This window comes from Rhagoletis pomonella, unplaced genomic scaffold, assembly GCF_013731165.1.
Source record: "Rhagoletis pomonella isolate Grant_MI unplaced genomic scaffold, Rhpom_1.0 Rhpom_scaffold_00009, whole genome shotgun sequence".
NCBI classification, from domain to species: Eukaryota; Metazoa; Arthropoda; class Insecta; order Diptera; family Tephritidae; genus Rhagoletis; species Rhagoletis pomonella.
Window position 1 is genome coordinate 29,011,452 of NW_023458563.1, and position 23,381 is coordinate 29,034,832.

At 35.0% G+C, this 23,381-nt stretch overlaps 1 protein-coding gene and 1 pseudogene across 7 annotated transcripts in view; one reads left to right on the forward strand and one right to left on the reverse strand.

Moving 5' to 3' along the window:
* The window catches only part of LOC118745696 (calcium-dependent secretion activator), a 393,045-nt gene that overhangs the window by 21,816 nt on the left and 347,848 nt on the right, over window positions 1–23,381 (forward strand). Inside the window, exon 1 of one of the 7 annotated variants that reach the window (XM_036479293.1) lies at window positions 20,394–20,481. The exons of the other annotated variants lie outside the window; for them this stretch is intronic. The gene's annotated coding sequence lies outside the window, so the exon portion shown is untranslated. Of the gene's footprint in view, window positions 1–20,393; window positions 20,482–23,381 lie in introns of those variants that run through there. 7 annotated transcript variants of the gene reach the window in all.
* Window positions 7,018–8,485, reverse strand: LOC118745698 (annotated as a pseudogene).

Genomic DNA, 23,381 nt, shown 5'->3' on the forward strand with positions numbered 1-23,381 from the left:
CAAACATTGTATTAGGAGAGCAGACTTGTTCGATAATATAAAGCAGCTTCAAAAAGTCCGCTGTTGAAACGTATATACCTCCTGAATTAATAATGAACCCGAACACCCAGTCGATGACGATGGAGTCGATGTTCCACCGCCTGAATATGACAAGGTATGAATAGCGATTACGCGGCTGAAAACCAACAAAGCTCCCAGAGCTGACGGCCTGCCAGCCGAGCTGATCAAGTACGGCGGCGAGGAGCTGATGAGGTGCATGCATCAACTCTTATGCAGAATATGGTCAGATGAACGCATGCCCGATGAATGGAATTTATGTGTACTCCGCCCATTCCACAAGAAAGGCGTCACGCCATTCGCGCCAACTACCGCGGGATCAGCCTTCTAGGTTATAAGGGCTTATCGAGTGTATTATATGAAAGACTGGAGCCCACCGTCAACGAACTGATTGGACCTTATCAGTGTGGTTTTAGGCCTGGCAAATCAACCATAGATCAGGTATTCACAATACACCAAATCTTGGAAAAGACCCGCGAGAATAGGATCGACACTCAACATCTATTTGTCGATTTCAAACACGCTTTCGACAGCACGAAGAGAAGTTTTCTTTATGCCGCGATGTTTGAATTTGGTATCCCCGCAAAACGAATACGGCTGTGTAAAATTACGTTGAGAATACCATAAGTTCTGTCAGAATTGAGAAGGACCTCTGCGAGCCGTTTGATACCAAACGAGGTTTCAGACAAGGTGAGTCCATTTCATGTGATTTCTTTAATCTGATATTGGAGAAGATAATAAGAGCCGCAGAACTGAACCGCTCGCGCACAATACTTTACAAGAGCGTACAATTGCTGGTGTATGCCAACGACATCGATATTATCGGTAAAAACAAGGGCTACGTCTGTTCTGCCTTCTCGGGATTAGACAGATAAGCAAAGCGAATGGGTCTGGTGATGAACGAGGACAAAACGAAGTATCTCCTGTCATCACACAAACAGTCAGAGCATAAGCGACTTGGCACACACGTCACTGTTGACAGTTACAAGTTTGAAACCAGCATTAGCACCAATAATAATGTCAGCCTTGAAATCCAACGGAGAATCACTCTTGCCCACAAGTGCTACTTTGGACTGAGTAGGCCATTGAGAAGTAAAGTCCTCTCTCGTCGTTCAAAGATCACACTCTATAAGTCACTCATAATGCCTGTGCTGGTATATGGCATGGAGGCATGGACAATGAAAACATCTGATGAAGCGGCTCTTAGAGTTTTTGAGAGAAAGATTCTGCGAAAGATGTGCGGACCTTTACGCATTGGCGATGGCGAATACCGCAGACGATTTAACAATGAGCTGTGTCAGCTTTACAACGATATAGACATAGTGCAGCGATTTAAAATTCAGCGGCTCCGCTGGCTTGGCCATGTCGTTCTGCTCTGAAAGTATTCAACGCGGGCCGCGATGCTGATAACAGAGGAAGAGGAACGCCTCCTCGGCGTTGGAAAGACTAGGTGGGGAAGGACTTGGCTTCACTTGGCATTTCCAATTGGCGTCAGTTGGCACAGAAGAGTAATGACTGGCGTGCTGTTTTGGACTCGGCCAAAATCGCTTAGATGGTTACAGCGCCAATAAAGAAGAAAAAGAAGAATTAATAGTGCCAGATTAGGGATGTTAATTTTTCGGCTTTTTCCGATCGCGGGATTTTCGGGATGGCGTTGTCATATGCCATATTAATTACTTTTCAACAACTTGAATCGAAAAAATTGCTCCTATATTGTTTTAGAAGCTCTCCTACCATAAAATAAATAATAAATAAATGGGTTTGAAACCTACTTTTTTATTTAAAGAGCCGTTTTTATTTTTTCTCTCGGACCGCAGGATTTATTTTGAAGGACTTTGTAATTTCAAAGATATGATTAATTCCAAAAATTATTAAAAAATTAAATGCAATGTAGAATAAAAATATGGGTAACATATGCAATAGGAAATTTATTTAGAATTTAAAAAATTTTAATTTTTTGGGTTCACAAACACAAATAGGGAATTTTTAAGCTGACAAAGTTAGAAGAACGAAATTCGAGGATGTTATCGAGTTTATATAAGCCCTTAACATATAATTTTTTCAAAAACAAATATTGCGAAATTTCAAGGATAAAATTTTAAAATGACATTTTCAATATTTACCAGTGCTTCTGAACTAGAAACTTGAATCTGTTTAAATTCTACAGGATTTCCTAATTAATTTTATACCCATACTTATTCTCTAAGCACATTTCTCTGAACTTTTTAAATAATTTTTGAATTACTGACGTCAGAGTGAAAAACTAAAAACGCAATTTTACTATATTTGGCCCATGGTTTCGGGAATATATTGATATTTGTGTTTAAAATTTACTATCGCTCGGTGTTATATGTATAATGAGCTAGACATTGATAAAAAAATATTAATTATTAAATAAAAAAAGAAATATAGCCAATACTGGTCAAGAAAAGGAGTTTCTATTATTGCCATCAGTGCACATTACAAATCCCGAAAATCCTGGGATTACTTGCCAAGAACATTCCTATGCCACATACTTATGCTTTCAGATCAAGGAAAAAAAAAATATCCGAAAATCGTATTCTAGCGAGTTTCCGCGGTTTTTGAAAAGCAGTTTGAGCCAAAATGTAATATAACAGTCCGTGTTTTGGGCCATATATGTATATGGGTGAAAATTTCTCAACTGGACCTCAGATTTCAGTCAAGTTCGAATTTTTGCGTGAAAATTTGTGGGTAGAGAGGTTTTTATATGTGAAAGGGATTCTGAGAATTTTTTTGAAAAATTTTAATTTTTAAAGTTTTTATAAGCAAATATATTTTTTAGCAATCTTTTTTTCAAAACTCTTTTTCTCTTAAAGTATTTGACGAAAGTTGATGAAATTTTTTCTTAAAAGAAGTGACATTAGAGCTTTAAAAAAAAATATTTTCATAATTTAGAATTTTTTTTATTTACATATTATAAATATTCAATTTACATTAAAAATATGTTCTCAATGAGTGTTTTCCATTTCGTTTATATTTTCGAAAACTGCATTTATTCAAGAAAATATTTCTAAAAAAAAAATTTGTTAGATCTTTTCTGTTTTTGACTTACAGCAACCTTTGTCAAAGCGCGCACGCATCGTGAACCATGCACGCTTACCGCCTATGCGCGCAAAGTGTTCACTAGAAAGCGCGTACAGGAGCAACTAACAATTGGCTCATATTTCCGACTTTTAACGTAACCTCATATAATAATGATGGTATTTGTGGTATTTTTAAGCCATTCTTAGGTTAAGTTTTGCATCGGAGGTATGTGTTAAAATAATTCTATTAATTCCTTTTTTTTTAGTTCACACACAACATTATTACCAGGGAACGGATTTTTAGGACCTAAAAACCTACAAAAAAGGGAAAATATGCAGACAAAGCACTAGAAGGCAAAATAAAGTACTAAATAGAGACAAAAACCGAAAAATAAAATAAAAATAACTTTTATTTAGAAATATTTATTTTACAAGTAAAAAGAGAAAAACAATGAACTACATGGTATCATTATATCAAAAATTTTTACTCTGAATCTTTGACTATTTTGTCCATTTGTGTTTTAACTAGTTGTAGTAACTTTGAACCACAAGATGCATTTTTTTCTGGCAGCATTTTTATTAGATGCTCTCGAAGAAAAGCCTTAAATGTACTAAACCTGCGCTCGACGTGCGTTGATACAAGTGGCGGCCAATTTAAATATGGAACGTTTAAAACTTTCATATTATCAGGAATAAGGGCTTGTCCTTTACAATTAAAGTTCGTAACGGCGAATATCTGAAAAAATGCAAAAAAAGGCAACTTCAGATGTGTATATATGGAACATTAGCGCACACAAGGGCTGGGTTTTGGGGTTCAAACCCCCCCTAAAGCTAATAACCTCAAATGCAAACTGTATCTTAAAGCTAAGAATCCAGCCCTCAAGGAAATTATAAGAAACATTTATTATAACTTCTGTTGCTTGAAAAGGCGCTTTGCTTTTGCTGTAAATTTTCATGAGGGAATAAATATACGAGCATTTTTTTCTTGAGAGCTGCAAACTGATTTATGAAAATTTGGTAGAAGAAAATTTCTTTTCCATTTCTCGTCCGTCGTTTTATATGAATTTTTCGTTTTTCTTGAGAGTTCAGTTAATTTTTTCAGAACTCGAAATATTAAAAAAATTTAGCAATCGTGAAAAATCACCATCTATCGAAAACCAGAAACCAGAAATCGAAAAAATGGACATAAACAAGTAAGAAAGTCTAAGTTCGGGCGGAGCCGAACATTAAATACCCGGCGCAAGTATTAAATATACGTTTTTTCACCCTTCCGAAACCTTCCGCTAGATGGTAAGCCGAGGTGTATCAATTTTGAGTAAATTAGCGTCCTTCAATTTCGAAATATTGAAGTTTCAAGCATTTCTTAAATTTACCGTTATATGAGAATCGGCCGTTATTTTAGTCCGATTTCAATAATTTTCAACGTTTTACTTACACGTGGCAAGTACAATAACCATACCGAGTTTGGTACAAATTGGTAGAACGGTTACCGATATACTTATATGTGATCATAAGTGGGCGGTGCCACGCCCATTTTCCAAAATTTTACCATAAACGTATTTCTTGGTAAAGAATTGTTGCAAGCATCAATTTTGAATAAATTAGCTTCAATATTTCATGATTTATCGAAGATTTTGTATTTCTCTAAATTACCGTTATATGGGATGTGGGCGTGGTTATTGTCCGATTTTAAAAAGTTTCGGCGGTTTTTTATGCTGTACCAAGGCCAACAACTGTGCCAAGTTTGGAAGAAATTAGTGTAGCGGTTACCAAGGTATACACATGTAACCATAAGTGGGCGTGGCTACGCCCATTTTCCAAAAATTTATAATATTCTTATTTTTCGTCTAAAACTTATTATAAATATCAATTTTGAGTGAATAATCTCCAGTAGTTACTAAAATATCGCAGTTTTCGTATTTCTGAAAATTACCGTTATATGGGACGTAGGCGCGGTTATTGAGTGATTTTAAAAATTTTCGGCCATTTGGTATGCTATGCGAAGGCCAACAACTGTGCCAAGTTTGGAAGAAATTGGTGCAGCGGTTACCCAGATATACACATGTAACCATAAGTGGGCGTGGCTACGCCCATTTTCCAAAAATTTATAATATTCTTATTTTTCGTCTAAAAATTATTGTAAATATCAATTTTGAGTGAATTATCTTCAGTAGTTACTAAAATATCGCAGTTTTCGTATTTCGTATTACCGTTATATGGGAAGTGGGCGTGGTTAAAGTCCGATTTCGCCCATTTTCAATACCAACCTACCTTGGACTAAGGGAAACCTACATACCAAATTTCTTTGAGATATCTCAATTTTTGCTCGAGTTATCGTGTACACGGACAGACGGACAGACGGACAGACGGACGGACAGACAGACATGGCTTAATCGATTTCTTTTTTCATCCTGATCATTTATGTATACATTTGTCTATATCTATCTCGATTCGTTTTGGCTGTTACAAACAACCGTTATGTGAACAAAATTAATATACCCTTGTGCACAAGTGCGCTCGGGTATAAAAAGCAAAAATTCATGGAATCAATAAATTTATTTTTTTTACTGACTCTTTGTGAAAATTTTTTATTTGGTACTTTTGAAAGTTGAGCGCATCTTGAGTTTATAGAACTTTTTATTAAACAAGTAGTTTTTAAGGAAAGAACACAACCGACTTCAATTCTCATATACAAATTTAGGGGTACCGTTAATTTCTTCATGATCCAATCATCGGATCTCTAAACCAAATTACGGGACGACCCTTGAGGTACCATCTTTCCAATAAAAAAAGGATTATTGAAATCGGTTCACGTGGTAAACAAGTTATGTATTCCGGCGAATTGATAAGCTCCCCTTTTTTGAAGTCGGTTAAAAGTGTTTGAGTTCTGTTAATCTTATGTAAATAAAGTGCAGTTTATGAATTTTAAAACGTTTATTTATTTATTACATACTGAACATAAAACTTGCATAAATGTATTTTAAAGAGCGTATTATCAAGCAAATTTTCAGTATTTTCCGGTGATATATCTTCAGAAATATAAAAACCCCCCCTAAAATATATTCCTGGGTGCGCCCCTGATATGGAATCAGGAAAAGCTCATCAAATATACTCTATCTCTTTAGCAGAAAAAAGGCAATTTCCATAAAATCCGTTCCCTGATTATTACAAACAAAAGGGCAAAATTGCGGATTATATATGCGTCGGTGCATTTTTTATTCCATTCTTAAGACGTTTTTGAGGTTATGTTTATATGGGAGGTATGCTTTAAAATAAATCGTTTTTCCAATTTGTCGTTTTTTTTATTTGTCGGTTATACGCCGACTCCTTCTATTTTTCAAAAAAAATGTATGGGGCTGTACCACTGTGCGACGTTGAATCACAATAAAAAAATGATTAGACATAAAATTTACATACTTATGGTTGACTGATGGCGCTAGAACCATACAGTTGCGTGTGAACTCCAAAAAAATGGACTTGATCAGATTATTTTAACATATACCAAGCTTAACCTAAAAATGCCTTAAAAATACCACAAATTCCATCATTATTATATAAGGCTGTGTTAAAAGTAGCAGATATGAGCCAATTATTAGTTGCCCCTGTACGCGCTTTCTAGTGAACATGTTGCGCGCATAGGCGGTGAGCGTGCATGGTTCATGATGCGTGCGCGCTGTGACAAATGTTGCTGTAAGTAATAAACAGAAAAAATTTTTAGAAATATTTTCTTGAATAAATGCAGGTGCAGCTTGAATATTTATTATGTTTAAATAAAAAATAAAAATTAATTCTAAATTATAAAAATATTGTTTTTTAAGTTCCAATGTCATTACGCTTACAAAAAATTTCATCAACTTTCGTCAAATACTTTAAGAGGAAATGAGTATTGCTTAGAAATATATTTACTTATAAACACTTTAAAAATTAAAATTAAAAAAAAAAAAATTCTAAGAATCCCTTTTATATCTATAAACCTCTCTACGCACAAATTTTCACCCAAAAATTCGATCTTGGTACTGAAATCCGAGGTCCAGTTGAGAAATTTTCACCCATATAGGAAACGTCCTAATATTTTGCGAACAAATTCTTTATCTTTGTATATCGAAAATGTGTAATTTTAATTAAATTGAATCATAGAAAATTTATTTACTTTTCATTTAATATGTTACTTGATTTTATTAACGAATTCTCCAGACAGTTGAAATTTTTATCATTGGCCGTTATATACTAACCATAATTTGATGTTACAATTCTTCTAGGATATGTAGAATTAAAAATAAAAACGCCTACAGCTTGAATATATGTATGTAGTTAAAAATACATTTTCTATACACATTGCCTCTAAATCTTTCCTGATCTTTTATCACAACTATGTTTCTGGGCTTGTCGAGTTGGCGTTCATTATTGACTTCTCGCCCTCAATGTCAGTTTTCCTTTTTGCTGCAGCTCGAATAACGCGCTCCTTTGGTATGTCTAGTGAGGATTCAGTGTAAAATACGGCGTACATGGCCACTGCATGAAATACGAATCCGAAAAGCACCATTTCGTTTTGTAAAGCTAATACATGGTCGCGGTTCTGAGCTTTCTTGCAATCAAATTTCTGTTTGGCATCTTGCCGTCTTTGAAAGGATTTACCGTAATGAGCGCGAGATCACTCATCAAAATCATAAATGGGCGTGCGTCCCATTTCATCGGAGACTTTTGATTTCTTAAATCTAAATTTGTAAAACTTTGTTTCCGGATCGTCTTCTTCTTCCGGTTCGTGCTCCGTTGGCTGCGCATATGTTGATCCTGCTGTGTGTATAATGCCTTTGTCATATAGCATCCTTAAGCGATAGTTGCCTAGTACTTCATATGCTTGGGTGATTTCTCGAAATTTTTTTCGCATATTGCATCGAGAGTTTGTAGTATGCCGACTTTATCTCGCTCTGAGTTGAGCTCTGTACTATTCCAAGAGCTTCATAATAGTTGGCGCTTTTCAGCGATGAGCTGGTAGAGAGATACTGAGCATTACTGTAGCTGTAGTGCGTCGAAAAAATGCTGCGCAATATCAACCGAGACTGCCTATTATACATCGCACGGGCCACCGACTTCAATATCTTGGATTTGCTTTTAACACGATTATATAATTTTTTATTAGGAATTGTAGCAATTTGACAGCTTTGCATCACATTTCGCATTCACAAAACAGCTGATGATTATGTGGCGATATCTCAAAAACTACACGTAGGAAATAAACATTTATATGTAATCAGTATTAGGTCAAAGGTTGGAAAAAAATTGCAGCTACTCTGCACCAAAGTGCACGTGGCTTTTAACTACAAACTTTTTATTTCATATCGAAACCGATCCAGTCTAATATTACGATAAAACTGGCCCCATTGAACTTGTTAAATGAAAAAGAGCTTTTTGTAATCACAATCGTTAACATTGAACATTTGGAGCATCGTACAGTTCCACAAGTAACGTAACTCTTCTTCTTACCGTTTTTTCTAGCAGGCTGAAGGTGTGTTTTTGGTTAGTGTATTGGTGTTTTTGGTTCAGTGTGTTAGTGTATTATGAATAAATTGTAATAGAAATAAAAGAAATTGTAATATAAATGAAAGAAATTGTAAAAGATAAGAGCACATGACCAAAAAACAGGTGATCTCAGCTGTAGGCATTTTTTGGCAATCAACTGATAGTGTTTTTACTTATGAAACTCTACGATGATTTGGAGTTAACTTTGACGGTTGTTTGATTTCAAATAAAAATTCCAAAAAATATATTCAAAATCAAGTTTTTGTATTTCAATTTGTTTTGTGCGAATGTCTGCTTCATGATATTAAAGACTCTGCGTAATTGGCAGTGCATGCACTGCTATGTATATCATTTTTACGTAGAAATCAAAAACTAGCAGACTTCTACGTATGTAATGCTGTGCGTTGGGTAACCGCTTACACGCGAAGCTCATTTAACAGATTCCTTATGTGACAACTCTCAAGCAATGCCAAGTATGCATAACGGAGCCTTAACGCATACGGATTACTTAGAGACTTCAAAATGCTTAGTTCGTATACACTATTTATCTCCGCGTACGATGATACCTGATGGGAGATATGCATACAATTTTGCTATTTTTTTATAGTTTTTAATTTTTTTTATTTTTGAGAATTTAAATTTTTTGAACGTTGGCGTGTCAAATGAAAGCTTTTGGCTCGTTCTGATTGGCTGAAGCAGAAAGCTTTATGATACAACTCTGCGCTGAACTGGTTTTCAAACGAGTTAAATCATTTAACTGGTTCAATTTTCCAACAACAATTGCATGCGATTTAACTGGTTTATGAACACGTTTTGTTCATTTAACTGGTTCAAGCCCATTTAACATGTTTAACTCGTATGTATGTAGTATAATAAACATATACCTATCCATGTATGTTCCTACGAATACAACCGAAATTGCATTCATTCATGTTCGTATGTATGTTGTATATATATACATACATACGTATTGCGATTTTTTAATGCATTTAATATTAGTTGTGTTAGTAAGCTGCTCTAGGTTACGCCAGGTTAATATGTCTCCCAAAATTGTGTTTCATGGGGATTTTTCTTGCTCTAACTTACTCTACTTTTTGTTTCATGAGCCTGCGCTAAGTGGAACTAGAGCAACTTAGACAACTTAAGTTGCTCTAACTTGCCCTACTGTTTTTTGACAGCTGCTCGATTCTGCTCTAACTTGACCTGCTCTGCACTTTTTTCGGTCTCATTGAACACAACTATTATCAACCTTCGTAATTTGCATATCTACGCAGCTATACATGTAAGTACCCCGCAGGGAAAGCTATATAATAGTTGAAAATTAGAATGCTACCAGTTTGCGTTTCAGCCCACCTAGTTCACGTTGTATCCTTTTTCACTAATAGCGACTGGTATTTTTAACAAAGCAAAGCTGTGGCGCGCCATTCGAGAAATCCGAGTTCGAATCCTCGGGCAGAGGTTTTTACTTTTTTATGTATTTTATCTGTTTTTAATTAAATAATGTTTAATTAATCTCTTTGTAATTTTTAAATATTATATAGAATCTTTCCAAATAAAATTAAATTTACAATTTTTCATTTATATGCAAATTAAAATAATTGACATACTTTACTTTAACCACTTCCAAGCGGACTCGAACCTGAGATCTCAGAACCGGAATCGTTAGTCTTCTTGCGATGCCACAGCCGACCTTTGTGAAGAAAGCAATTAACTAGATTTTAGTTTTGGCCTTGGCAATTCAGAGGCAGATGTCGCTAATCGCATAAGTTGATCGAAATCTTCGAAATATTAGGCCGCCGCTTTACCACATACTAGTTAATGAACTAGTATTTTTACTGGCTGATTTGGCCTTTCACTGCGGAGAACTGGTACATGTAATTATAATCCAAGACGACTGGTATTCCTTCCATTCTTATATAATAGTTCATGAACTGAAATTTGTGCATACTAATTCAACTTTTCACTGCAGGGTATGTACGTGTGTTCGTGTATGTATGTATACCCATATGCTGACAAATTGTTATCGTACATTCGTTTATATGTATGTACATTAATATGTAGGTTCGTACATATGGAGGTTAGGGCTGCCATAAATCCTAGAAGTTAGACCGAACATTTCCCCCAAAATCCCAAAAGCTTTTGCAGTCAAATTGTATGTAGGTAATAACTACACTACTTACTGCAATAATAAAGTCATATATTTCACAGAAAGCATTGAAGACTTCGCATAATGAATAGATCCTTCATTCACATACATATTTAGTTGCGTTCCAGGTGCTCACGATATTCACGATTTGCAGTTTTTTTTGCAGGAAAGCGTTCCAGGTGCCAAAAAACCTGTAAGTCAAACCACTCTTGTGAGAGTCATTTGCCCTCTCTCTCAGTCAGAAGTTGCGGGTTTTAGTCCGAAGTTTTTCTTCCTGAAAGTTTATGAAAAGTGTCAAACGATAGGCAGGGTTGCATTTGTAAACAAAAATAGAAAGCCAATAACCTTAAGCGCTACGGAGACAATCAAATAAATACTCCAAGCATTGCGTATTATTTAGCGTGGACCGAAAATCCGCTTTTTTAGAATTTTGATCGGTAATAGCAAAAATATGGTTCATTATGCTTTAAAAAAAAATCGGGGTGAAAGACGGAAATTTTTGGTCAATATCTTAGGCTCGCCCAAGTCCATCAAAGTTCAAGTGGTAAAAAAAATTGGTTTAGCTTATTTCGATTCTCTACAAAAAAGGTCCATATACCAAATTAATTGCCATTTTAATGCGTATGTGTCAGTGAGGTACATTTCATAAAGCTGGTAAGCATTGGTAATGCTCAATCAAACGTAAAACAATTTATTTTTCTTGTTCGCGCACTTGCTCACCACGACGATCAGCAGCCAAGTGAGCTTATTTTTTGTCAAGCATAACGCGAGACGGTTGATATCAAAGATAAAGGAAAGGTGTTTTTTCGCGTTCCAGGTGACTTTTACTGTTTCGCTCTTGCTCACTACTCACGCTCTTGCTCTATACTCACCTCAATGATCTTTATTGATCCCCATATGTTTTTTTTTTTTTTTAATTTGAGAATCGAAGCTATTCTGCATTTATGCCCAAATTTTGCTCAACTTCTGAAATTTAACAGAAATGCAACTCTGAAACATCACGCACGCAAATTGATTTCGTTTAATCAAATGTGAAAAACTTGCGAGCGTGCGTAGAAAAACTCACGCCGGTAATATTCCCTGCAAAAAATGGGACTAATCCGGGATTACTCCGGGAGCAGTCGCAAAGGAGCATGCGACTAATACCAGTTCTAATCTCTTTATATGGAATGAACTGTTCGCTTTTGTTCGAGCATATCTTATGAAGATGCTAATTGTTCACCTTTATACCCGAACGGGTATAAAAAGCGACTAGTCACTTTTAAAAAATAAAAATAAAAATTTGCGCCAGCTGAGATTCGAACCGGGGTGCTCAGTTTTGTTAGGCGAATACTCTATCTGCGAGCCAACGCCGCACATGAAATTTGATTGACTAAGTGCGTACATATCATTAAATCGTTAATAGTATCCGTTAGAGATGAGTTGGGGACTAATTGCTCTCCAATTATACCCATAAGGGATGAGCCGAGACCAATTGATCTCCATTAGTACCCGTATGAGACTAGTTGCGACTAATTAATGCCCAATTGTACCCGATTGAGAGTAATCTCGGAATACTCTCTTTAGAGATTAGTCGCACATTTTTTTGCAGGGTTAGGTTAAGCTGTAATACTTCTATATTCCCAGCAAACACAGTCTCTAACGTTAGAGAAATTTGGATTTCTACATTAGATAACTAGGGTATTTCTCTAATCGTTCTCGAGTCGATGACGAAGTTAGAGAACTACATTAGAATTCGATTCGAGAACGATTAGAGAAACAACGAAAATTCAAATAAGTGTAAATAAGCAATATTCCAAATGAATGAATCATAATTTTTTTTTAAGTTCAAATAATTCATTATTATTTTATTGCAAATACATTTAATAAAAATTTTACAAACAAAGCGTTTTATTTAATAAAGCAAAATAGCAGTTTGAAATTCAAATTCGAGTCCCATTAGAGATCAACATTAGAATTCGATTAGAGAATTTATATTTTCTCGAGTCGAGAACTATGTCCCATTTTTGTTGAGATTGATATGATTCTCGATAGTTTTTCGAGTCGATCTCAAACGTTTGAGATTGGAGAATGTGGCTAGTTCTCCAATCATTATCTAATCGATAACTACCCTCAATGTTTGCTGGGTTGGCAGTAAGCTTACTTCTCAATGTGTAAGCATTCCGAAATCAAAGCGAGACAGTTTAGTACCGTTTTTATGTATGTATTGTGTATGTGTTGTGTACGTGAGTGCCGTTTTGTGTATGTGTTGTGTACATGCCCTGCAGCAAAATTTAGGGACAGTCTGTCAAAGCGCTAGTTCCGCCCTACAAATTTCAGAACTGTCTCTGAACTACTGAAAAAGGGATGCTGAGTTGGACGGTTGAAACTCATATGTTGCTAGTTGCGCTGTCATCAATGTTACTCATCCTGGTCATGTGAAAGCTGACAAAAGATGCACAAATGTAATATACTATATTTTTTCGATTTTCTTAGACCCTAAAACTAATAACAAACTGTTTTCGTTTATTTAATATGTAATTCTCTACATAGTTTATGGGGCAACTGCTAAAATATTTCCAAAGAAGTCGTTATTGGTAACATTAATGTCATTTTTATACATATCTACGTACGTATAAAATTTAATGCAAAATAGAAAATTTAGTTAAGCTACACTTGACAGGAAAGGTCTGCGTACACCATTTCTTTTTTAAATATTCACAATATATTGAGAGTTAAAATTTGTTATTATTTAAATGATCATGCTTAAAATAAAATAATATTAACCGTGTTTTAAAACTTTATACAAAACGAAAGTTAAACTTAACGATTTTTCATCAAAATGTTTGACTTTTTAATCAGATTTAAAAAAATAAACAAAAGTGGTAAACAATCTCACTTTGAAATGGGAGTACTATTGACATGAACGATACTACATACGTAAATGTATCACTAAGCACCCGAAACAAGGCGAATTCATATAAGGTGGTATCGATTCAACAAATACAACAATTACCTGTATTTTGTTTTTTTTGTTTTAGCTGGTGATTGTCAAATTTCAGCTATTCTTCTTCGAATGAAAAAGGGCGACAGAAAATGCAAACACTTTCACGTTTTCACTCACTCACTAGCAAAATATAAAATTTTTACAATCAAACGCTACACACATCTGATTAAACAACACCACCTTATATAAATTCGCCGTGACACGAAATGTGTAGTTATGCAGTGATTTTTTTTTTAATTTCCAATGTTTTTCATCTTAAATATTTTTCGTTTAGTTTTTATTTAAGTACTATGTCTCATACTCCATAAACCATTTAAATTCAAATTCCTAACTGTGCTGCAAACTTGATAGAACTATTTCGAGTATTCTGTTTTGTAGTCCATCAAATTTTAGTGTAGTAAAGTGTAATCTTGCATCTTAAACGTGCGAAAAAAGAGTTATAAAAAATCAGCGTGATTAATTATACTAAAATTTAATGGGCTATAGAACTGCATACTCATAAACTGATTTAAAATATTGAAGTTTTTATAACAGTTTCTAGAATTCTACTAAATTTCCAACACAGTTAGAAACGTGAATTTATTTGTTTATGTTATAATACTTATGAGCCATCCTTAAATAAACAATTTACGAAAAATATTTAGCATGAAAACTATTGTAAATATTCTAAATTCTATATTTCTTATGAGATGCCAGAAATTCTATTTATTACATTTCAATAAATTTAATCCAATTTAACGCTGAGTTATCACAAATAATCATTCAATATATCATCGTTTTTCTCATTTTTTGACACGACTTAGATCAGATTTTTAATTATAGGTATCCCGGAAATACCCATTATACGTAACAAATATAAATTATTTTTAAGAATAACGGCTTTAGAAAATAAAGGAATAATTGACACACAGTTTGCTTCAAAAAGTAAATTAGTTCAAAACAAATAGCTCTTTAAACATAAAATGAAGTACCTTCATTTACAAAATTGTATGCGTGCTTATTTAAAGAAAAGGCTCTATACTATACTATTAGAACCAGCTCAAAACTAACCACATTTTTTCTAGCCCGGAGGTGACCCTTTTTGAACTATCTAAGAACTGTTGTTATATGAACTGTACCAGAACCATCTAAGCCAGAGTCAGCTCAGAACAAGTTCAAAAGTTCTGCAGAGGGCGACAATTGTCACTTCGTAGGACATCGCCATGTTAAAAAAGACAGTTGCAAGCATTGAGTTGGGATAGATGAAGAACCAGTACCGTCCCTTTTCAGGCTAGCTCAGCGCAAGTTCTGAACCAGTTTGATTTGCTGCAGGGTGTTTATTTATAAACGTATCCCTGCAAAAAATTGTGAGACTACCCTGCAAAAAATTGTGCGAGTAATCTGTAAAGAGAGTATTCCGAGATTACTCTCAATCGGGTACAATTGGGCATTAATTAGTCCCAACTACTCTCATACGGGCACTAATGGAGCTCAGTTTGTCTCGACCCATCCCTTATAGGTATAATTGGAGATCAATTAGTCCTCAACTCATCTCTAACGGGTACTATTAACGATTTGATGATATTTACGCTTACGCTTACTTAGGGTCAAAACATAGTGGAGCGACGAGCAAAGCGAAGAGCTAGCATCGAGCAAAGCTTCAATTACAAATGTGTATGTACGCTTTGCTCTTCACTATGCACTTTGCCATTGAAACATATGACTGCTTTTACACAGTTCAAGTATTGAATTCAATTCTGCTCGCATGTGGAAGAGAGGGGTTGAGAAGAAAAGGGACGAGTACGCATGCGTCTGTACCGTCAAGTCGTTTCAACTTTCTTGCTTTGCTTTTGGCATTTTCGTTGCTTCCCATTTACAAAACCAAAAACTTGAATTCAACAGAATTGAAACGTGTAAAAGCAAATAGAAAACACAAAAGAGAATGAGCAAGAATTGCTTTCAAGTACTTGAATCATGTAAATCGGGTGTATGTGTTTCAAATCGACGCTTTGCTCGATGCTCTTTGCTCGCCGCTCCACTATGTTCTTACCCTTATAGCTCAGTTAGTCAACGACGTAGCGCGAACGTAGGTTGACGTACGTAGCAGCGTATCAAATTTACTGTTGATAGAGAGAGAGAAAAGCAACGGCAACGTCACCGCCATGCGATGGTGAGTTTTCGTTAACACGCGAATCCCATAAGATAAATCGTGTCTGCGTCAACCTACGTTTACGCTACGTCGTTGACTGTTTGCGCTTTTAGTCAACGAAATTTCATGTGCGGCGTTGGCACAGAGAGAGAGCATTCGCTTAACAAAACTGATCAAAAGTGGTATTAGTCGCATGTTCCTTTGCGATTGCTCCCGGAGTCATCCGCATTAGTCGCATTTTTTGCAGGAATGCGTTCCTGTTCTTTTTTACGTGTTTATTGATATCTCTGTACTGTAATGTTTTCGGACGATACTATCTCTTACTGCCAATATAGGAGTATTAAATATATGGTTTTACAGGTTTTTACACGAAGTTACCTGCAACGCAACTTTTATTTATTATGTACAGTTAAAAAAAGTAAAATTAAAAATTGTATGAAAGAAACGTCAGTGCACTGTTGCCGGAACATACATAAATGAAGTATTATCCCTTACGAAAAGCGGTTTTTACCGTGCAATCCGTGCAATCTGTGCACCGTGCAAAAGCTTTACAAGACTCAGAGAATACCCCTATTGTATAACATTGGACTTGGTGCAAGAACAAGCTGTCTTGTGTCCATTTCTTTCTTATATACAATAAGTACTGTATATATACAGAATTTCCGCTTTCTATCGACGATTTTATTTCATGTCCACTGAGAAATATTTGAACAGGAAAAATATTTTTTAAACATAATTATCAAGAGTTATCAAGAATTCACAAGAATCACGGCCCTATAACAGTGAAAAACTTGTTTGAGCGATCACGGAAATTTTTATAGAAAATAGCCCAGAGGGGTTTGCTACTGTTTGTTAACTTTCAGGTGGGTCCGGGATCGAATGTTGTTAGAGGGAATTTTTTATTTTTTTTAGATTTTTCGTAATTACGAAAAAGTATCCGGACGTTCAGAACGAAATCGTGTTCAAAATCTCCAAAAATTACTGTTCAAAATTTTAGCTTCACCAGAGAGAATATAATTAATTTTTTTCTCGGCGAATACTGTAACTTTAGCTTTAAAATTACGTTAAGATGAAGTCTCTACGATGAGCAGAACCCGAGATATAACGACTTGAAAAAGTACATGATTATTCAGAATCACGAAAAAATGCAAACTTTGACAGATCAAATCTCCGAAGAAAAAAAGAGAAAAAAAATCCTCGAATACGTGTTAGCTTATTTGATGTATAAAACCCATAAAAAAAATTTTAAGCCAATCGAAAGTGTCACGCCAAATTTGGTGTCCGATATGAAAAAGAATGTCTCATATGTTATGAGAAACCATTTTTTGTGAAGGTAATCAGACCTGCACCGTTGGTTTCTGAATAAGGTTGCCACATGTTTATAAATTTAAGTTCAATGTTGGCATTTCAACGCCATGCAGTTTCACTAGTATTCCTTATAGGTACAGTTGCTTTGGTTCCGGCGTTCCCTTATGTTGAAATAAATTCTGATATTATAAGCCATGTAGTTCTGTGGCACAATCCGTAAAGTTGAATTGCAGATGTTTGATATGAAATACACAAGTTTATAATTTTTAATATCTTAATCATAAAAGAACAAATTTCTCTTGACAGTGACGTAACCTGGAAAAATGTTTGGCGTAGAAATTTCCACATATCTTACAATTAGGGATGTTAATTTTTTTGCTTTTTACGATCGCGGGATTTTCAGGATGTCGGCATCACAATCCCGGATTCAGATATTCATTACTTTTCAACAACTTAATTCGAAAAAATTGCCTCTATATCCCCTACCACAAAATGAGTAATAAATAAATGGGTTTGAAACCTACTTTTTTATTTAAAGTAGCGTTTTTATTTTTTCCCTCTGATGTCAGGATTTAGAATTTAAAAAATTAAAATTTTTTGGATTCACAAGGAAGAATAGGTATTTTTTTAAGCTGGTAAAGTTAGAAGGACGAAATTCGAGTATGTTATCGAGTTTATATAAGTCCTTAACATATAATTTTTTCAAAAATAAATATTGCAAAATTTTAAGGATAAAATTTTAAAAGGACATTTTCAATACTCAAACAATATACAAACTCTACAGAATTTCCTTTTTAATTTGATACCCATACTTCTTCTCTAAGCACGTTTCACTGAATTTTTTAAATCATTGAATTGCTGACGTCAGAGTGGAAACTAAAAACGCAATTTAATATATTTGGCCTATTTTTCGCGAATATATTGATTTTTGTGTGTAAATTTTACTTTCGCACGGTACTATATGTATGTATAATGAGATAGACAGTTATAAGGAAATGTTAATTATTAAATTAAAAAAGAAATATAGCCAATACTGCTCAAGAAAAGGAGTTTCTATAATTGCCAGCAGTGCATTTTACAAATCCCGAAAATCCCAGGATTATTTGCCAAGAGTCCCGTGATTTTCGGGACCTAAAAAAGGCCGGGATTCCGGGACTAACATACCTACTTACAATGCGTTTCATGAGCATTTCTGTCTTTTTGTATATGCATAACCAGAAGATAATTTACATAGGCTGTCTTAAGTTTCCTGTCCTTGTCGTTTAAAGAATAAAGGGAATGCCGCATGATACTAAAGCCAACTTCCCGACGTAAGCTATTATTCCATCCGAACATAGATATAAACTATGATACATATTGTTTTTGAAGAGAAAATAGCGGTCTCCATTGGCAATTTATGTTCTGACACATGTACAAGGATATTATCTTTCTCCTGTGGAGATGGCCAGTTAAATAAATTCCTTAATAAATCACAATATAGTTTAAAAAACTAAAAACTCGCTTTTATAATTTCCATTCGTTCTGTCATCATATTACTTTAAAAATGGAAATTTAAAGCAACTCCCATTCGTACTGTCATCAGGTATGTAACTTGATAAAGGAAATCGCTGCATCTTTTAGGAGCACCAATATTACATAGTTACATCCCAAGCTAACATGAGCGAGGTAAAAGCATGATTCTTACGAATTAAAAGAACAGCTTTAAAAGAATTCCTCCAAAGGGTCTTCTAAAATACGTCCTACAAAAGCCGTTCTGTAAGCTCTTCTTTGGGTAGCGAAAGCAGAAGCCCTCCAATTTGTGCCTCTCTATACTAGATATAATGGAGAAAGGAATGGCTATAGTAAGGCCTTTTGGGAGAGATTTCAGCTCCTGAATTGTGTACCTCTTCTGGAACTTGCGCTTTTTTTAAATTTGCCTAAAGATAAAAAAGACAGATTTTAACCAAATAAACTAAAAAGGAACACACCAGATATTGGTCAATATGTTATATAAAACGTTTCGTTTTCGATTTTCCCTTAATAACAACAGAAAGCTTAACATTTTTTACATCAATGTCAAAAATCTACCAAAAATGAAATGGGCGTCTGCATTGACCTTCCTTATAAAACCGGGACAGTTTAAGTGTGGGCCAGGACACCAGTACAGTTACCTAAAACCAGGACAAATCTTGAAAAACCAGGACATCTAACAGCTTTATTTTAGTTGCACATAATTCCCTCTAACAGGTTTGGTGATTTAAAAGTGGGCTCTCTCAGGCATTTTTTATCACTTTAAAAATTCGTAAATGCACTCTTATTTTTTTTTTTAACTTTATACTTTTGTTGTACCACAAAAAAAAGCTATGAACTTCAGGAGAATAAAACATGCAGGAACTTATGTATAATAAAGTAATGATTACGGTAAAAAATTAATAGAATCGCAGCATAAATGTAATAATGAAACCTTTTAAAAACAGCATACTAAAGCTGTTATTACTAAATTATATATTTTATTTTATAAACTCTCAACTTTAAAAAACAAAAAAATATTATTAATCAAAATTTTGGAACATTTATGTCGGTTAGGTTTATACTCGAATATTTATTGGCGATTGGCATTAAAATTTGCCAACCTCATCATTATTATTTTTGATCGCACTTGTTACACTGTGCGCCACCGTATTTTCTCTTGATTATTTTCCATTCGCTCACTGGAAAAAATGCCACACGTTTGTTTATCACTTTCTGCCCCGAGGTCCAAAAACGCAAACCTGTGAATTAAATTATTTAATAAAAGCATTTAATACCGTCAACAACGTGATTCGGGAAAAGAATAAAAATTTACAAACAAAAGGCAACAGACCTTAGGGGTGTGTTTAAATTTGTCAGTGAAAAGGTTGCAGCCGAAATGGAGTGTACTGCCAAGCGAGAGAACAGGTGGAGGAAATGGAAAACGAAATCAAACATTAACTGAAACAAAAAAACATATCGCCTATCGCTACTCGCCCATGTGTTTGAAACGGGGATGAAAGTGTGAAGACGTCATGGTGTAATGCTATTATGCACATGCAAATATGTTGTGGTGAAAAAGGGTGTTCCGCTGCATAAAAATGACACAAAAATATTAATTAATTGTGTAATCTATAGAATATTATAAAACGCCAGAGCTAATGTTAAATGCCTTTGAGAAGTGCAAAAAAACTGAAAGCTCTTGGTTAACAATAAAAGAAATACAAACAAAATACAACAATAGCAATAACAAAGACTATGTGAAGTTAACGTGGAAATGAGAAAGCAGCAAGGTGGAGATACCGTGAGTAAAGTTGTCCTTACGAAACTCTGTGGGCAAGGTCCACACTACAGATGACCACTGAACGGCGATAATGTATACACATGAGTGAAATTCGGGGGTATTGAACGTATATTATAGAAAAATACAACCTTGAAATGCTGCGACTGGCTGCGAAACGGCTTGTGCTCGATTTGTGGTGTGTTCCTGCTGTGCCTTTGTGTGAATGTCTCCAGATTTTGAACCGCATGAACCGGTTGAAGAAGTTTTAAAAACTGGAAAATGCCAAATGTGTTTTGGAGCGCAAAACTGCAGCACAGGTGTTATTCCAATAATCCAAAAAATGTATGTGGCTCTGGGATGTAATGCCGAAACGTTGGTAGTATGCGCGCTTCAAACTTCAAAAAGGAGTAGAACTCCTCCTTATCACAATTTGTTTTCTCAGTAAGCTAAAATTAAACTTTCGGGTCACAAGTCAATCATCTCTTCAGGCCTTCAGATATATAGTAAACTTTGGATAACAACTTTTTCGTAAAATATAGCATCATGCCTTCAGATACTTATAGTAAAATTTGGATAACAACTTTTTCGTAAAATATAGCATCAATAATTTAAATGAACGTTTGCAGTTCATTGGGTTTCGGATTTAAACGTCAATTAAAATTTTATGAAAACAAGTAAAAAATAGGTAAGTTGAGGTGTAGTTGATACTACAATACAGCGTCCTGGTTCGTCCTGATCTTAGAAAATTGTCCTGGTGTCCTGCAGTGGAGTTCTAACAAGCGCTACGCTAAATTTTCGTCACCAAAATTCTACATGCAAAAGTAACAGATACAGTGTGTAATCAGCCTAATCTGGCAGTATAGGGAGCATGTAACTAGATGTTGCATGTCGTTAGGCGCGCTTGCTATTCTTTCGGAGATTTTTGGCGATCAAAATTAGCGATAGCGAATGTTGAATTCCGGCTGCTGGTCCATACCTAAATTGTCCTAGATTTTTAATGAAGGTCAATGCAGACGCCCATTTCATTTTTGGCAGGTTTTTGCTATGAAAAATGGTTAAGATACCTGTTTTTGAAACCGAAAATCTATGACGAAACGTTTTATCTAACAATATCTAGTGAATTTACTTTTTTTCTGTTTCGTTTACTTTGTTAAAATCCTACTTTTTTATCTTCAGACGAATCCCTAAAAAAGTGGGATTTCCTGAATAGGTACACGTCAAGAGCAATTTGTTCTTTTATGATTTAAAAAATTCAAAGTTTGAGCATTTCATACAACCACATCATCATCAATCATTCAGCTCTACGGATTTTGCCACAAAACTACATTGCTTATAATATCAGAAGTTACTTCAAAATAATACAACGCCAGAACCAAGCAAATGTATTTATAAGGAATATATGTATTAACAGCATATTCACATGCATCTTCGATTTATTTGGATAAGTGTCCTGGTCTATGGGTTCAGGCTTATGGCGGCCCATATCACAATAAACCACAATTATCTTCTGTAGATTTTTTTTAACAAGTTCGTATGTGGATAAAGAACAGTCAACATTATATGATGTAGCAGCATTATATTAAATTCGCACCAAAGTGGCTTGGAATTTGAATTGCAGTTGCAATTTCGTTGCTGTTATCACCCGAAAGTATTTTTACTACTTTTGATATGTCCTTGAAAGTGGGGTTCCTTTTTGCATCAATTTTAGCCGACACTATGTACCTGCCCATATGGTCCAGGCGTAGAGTGCAATCCTTTAAATGCCATTGTTACCATGATCATGGTATCTGTCAGAGGTACTCCTCTAGACTCTTTCTTCCAAAATTTTTTTTAGTATAAGCTAAATCGTTCATCTGCGTTTCGCATTGCAATATCACTTGCGCTGAAGCAAGCTCACAGAAGCTCTCATCTACATTCAGATGCGTGACCACCTAGACTAAAAAATTTAATCCAAAATAAGTTTCTAGCTTAATTTTTTTTATTACAAACCTCCTTAATTTTTTGCCAGTTTGATAAAAAAACAGCTCTTTCCAACCAAGTACCTCATCGCGTTAATATTGGTTCTGATGGTAGTGGAGTATTAGTCAGTATTTCTCTATATTTTTCAATTCGAAGCGGGGTTTTGAAAAATAATATTTTCATTGAAGAAACCAATCTATTCTATACAATTGGATATAAAAAGTCATGTAAAATTTCACCAGCCTGTATGCTGCGGCATCTTTTACGTCATTATCGCCGTTTGACCTTAGAATTCTTGTTGACGATGGCATCAGCATTGGTTTTCGTCAACTGCTTTCAGACCACCCAATATAAAATTCTTGATCGGTGCACGGATTGCGCGTAAAAACCGGGTTTCCGGGAAAGCTTTGCAATCAATGTAATCGAAAGTGTAAGTTCGGGCCGTAAATCATCGACTAGAGAATACGAAGGAAATGAAGATGAGCGAGCAGAAACCACGAATTATGAAACCCATGAAAGTAAGTCATCGAAAATTGAAGCACTGCCACACGAAATTGTATAAGACATCGCTGTAAATCCCGATAATGGCTTGAATTCGATATCAGGGAAAACTGTCAACATGTATTCTTTTATGGCCAATCCTTTTTCAATTGTCGATCGATTATACGGATTCACCCTTGGAACATGCATGTTGGTTGGCTATTTTTATATTCCGCCGAATATGTTGATCAATGAGTCTCTCTAGAGTTTTTAGAAGAAACGAAATGAGGCTTATAGTCCTGAAACATTTCAGTTTCACATGACCGGAATTGTCACCTTTTGGTAGAAAGACCTACGTCCACTCGTACGGTATGTGAGTAAGAATTAGGTAGGCTGTAAAAATCTGAGAAAACAGAAGGCACATAGTGTCCTTAGCTGATTGAGCTACTTATACTATGTGGCCATAAGTGAGCGGTGTCACG